Genomic DNA, 2,932 nt, shown 5'->3' with positions numbered 1-2,932 from the left:
TGATTTAATTAAAATTTTAAACTTTTCAAAAACATGTTTAAGTTGTTTATCCAGATAGAGGAGATCATAACGAAGACGTGGGCGTTGGTTTCGTTGGATTTGGACTAACGAGTAAAAAGTTATGACCGTTTGAAAATTAGGGACTAATCTATAAAATTCTAATCACAGACGGGTCCCTAGCAGAAATAAAATAAAACGAAAAGGCTATATAACGAACGTTTGCTAACGAACGCTAACGAACGAACCGTTCGCTAGATTAGAAAAAAACCGAACGGATCTAATCCGTTAGATCTAAATCCAACGGACGAGAGGCGGGGAGGAGTACCACGGCGGCGGGCGACGTCGGCGGCGAGGAAGACGGTGGCGGCGGCTTCGGCTTTGAACGGGGAGGCGGCTCCGGTGGCTCTCCGGCTCGGGCGTCACCACCAGAAGGAGCGGGGCGACGAGGCGGAGACGAGGGAGGCGACAGCTCCGGTCGAGGGCGACGGAACGGTGCGGGGCAACGGCAGCGGATCTCGTCGGAGCTCGAACTCCGGCGAGTGCGGCGGTGGCTGCAAACGGCGCGGCGGCGGCTCGGCTTCGAGCGGCGAGATGCGGGAGAGAGAGGGGTGTCCGGGCAGCGGCTTTATAGGAGGAGGGGAGGCACGATGGCGTGGGGAAGGGGCGACCGGTGACGGGGCGGCGCCGGACTCCGGGAGGAGTCCCGGTCGGGGACGACGGGCGAGGCGGCGCGGAGCTGGGCCTTGGCCTGGCTTCGGCTGGGCCGGCCTAGTCGGTGAGGGAAGTTTTTTTTTAAACATTATTTTCCAGACAAATAAAATAATAAAAGAAAAATAAATAAAAATATTATATAGGCATATAATATATCAAAATTTTCAGAAAAAGATTTTCTACACGGTGAACATTTTTATAACTTCAAATAAAATCCACACAAATTCAGATAAATCAAAGAGTGCTACTGGTCTATTAAAATCCAACTAAAATCATTTAAAAAAATACCAAAATGATTTCAAATTAATTTTCCTCCAATTTTCTAATGTAGGGAATCATGTTACCCTATTTTCCATATATTTTATTTTTGGAGGAAAATAATTTGAATAAAACTCAAATAAATCCAAATTGAAAATTAATTCCAAAAGGACTTGAAATTGATCCTTTGAAACTCCCAACTCATATTTCATAATTTGAAGAAGTCATTTTATCTTCTCTCGTGAAAATCATTGAGTTGCATAAAGTTTCTGAATTGGAAAATATGTCCCAATGGAATTCAAATATTTTTTTCAAACACCCTTTTCATTTTTAAATGGAAGAAGTCATATCATCTTCACTCAAGGGTTTTGTATTTGAAAAGAATTTGAATTCACGGAGTTCAAAAAGCAAATATGAAAGTTTGGGAAAGTCCTTTTATTCCCTCTCATTTAACTTTCAAAAGTTTCGAATTCACTCACTTTCAGACAATCAATCAAGCAATCAATCAAATCTATCTATTTATTATAACATTCCAAAATTTAGAATTTTGGAATGTTACAGCTCCGTTAGCGAAAGAAAACAAAACACCACTTCAAGGTACTGTAATGAACTCATTCTTAATTTATATTGGCGTTAAAACTACTGTATTCCAAATTCTATATGGTTTATAAACTCTTTTACTAGCCATATATTCATCAAAATAAGCAAACGACACACGAAAAACAGAATCTGTAAAAAACAGAACAGTCTATAGTAATCTGTAGCTAACGCAAACTTCTGGAACCCCAAAAATTCTAAAATAAATTTCTGAACGTTAGGAATTTATATATTAATCATCTTCAAAAATAATTAACTAAATATCACTTTCTAAATAAAAATGGCATCAATTCTCGTGAGCGCTAAAGTTTCTGTTTTTTACAGCAAGATCAAAAAGACTTTCCCCAAGTCTTCCCAATGGTTCTACTTGGCACAAACAATAATTAAACACAAAAAACACAACCAAAACAGAGGCTAGATAAATTATTTATTACTAAATAGGAGCAAAAATCAAGGAATAAAAATAAAAGTGGGTTGCCTCCCAACAAGCGCTATCGTTTAACGCCCCTAGCTAGGCATAAAAGCGAAGATAGATTTAGGTATTGGCATCTTTGGTAGGCAATCCATAAGTGGCTCTCATAATAGATTCATATGGTAGTTTAACTTTCTTTCTAGGGAATTGTTCCATGCCTTTCCTTAGTGGAAATTGGAATTTAATATTCCCTTCCTTCATATCAATAATTGCACCAATCGTTCTAAGGAAAGGTCTATCAAGAATAATAAGACATGAAGGATTGCAATCTATATCAAGAACAATGAAATCTATGGGCACATAATTACTATTTGCAACAATAAGAACATCATTAATTCTTCCCATAGGTTTATTAATGGTGGAATCCACAAGATGCAAGTTTAAAGAACAATCATCAAAATCATGGAAACCTAGCAAATCACACAAAGTTATTGGAATCGTGGAAACACTAGCACCTAAATCACACAAAGCATAACACTCATGATCTTTAATTTTAATTTTTATTTTAGGTTCCCAATCATCATAAAGTTTTCAAGGGATATAAACTTCTAACTCAAGTTTTTCTTCATAAGATTGCATCAAAGCATCAATGATATGTTTAGTAAAAGCTTTATTTTGACTATAAGCATGAGGAGAATTTAGTACAGATTGCAACAAGGAAATACAATCTATCAAAGATAAATTATAATAATTAAATTCCTTGAAATCCAAGATAGTTGGTTCATTGCTATTTAGAGTTTTAACCTCTTCAATCCCACTTTTAACAATTTTTGCATCAAGATCTAAAAACTCCGAATCATTGGAACGCCTTTTAAATAAAGTTGACTCATCTCTAGTCCCAGCATTATCAAGATTCATATTGTAAAACAAAGATTTAATAGGTGACACATCAAT

The sequence above is a fragment of the Triticum urartu genome, chromosome 6 (assembly GCF_003073215.2).
Source record: "Triticum urartu cultivar G1812 chromosome 6, Tu2.1, whole genome shotgun sequence".
In the NCBI taxonomy this organism is placed as follows: domain Eukaryota; kingdom Viridiplantae; phylum Streptophyta; class Magnoliopsida; order Poales; family Poaceae; genus Triticum; species Triticum urartu.
The sequence above is the reverse complement of the archived record's forward strand: the minus strand, read 5'-3'. Positions refer to the sequence as shown.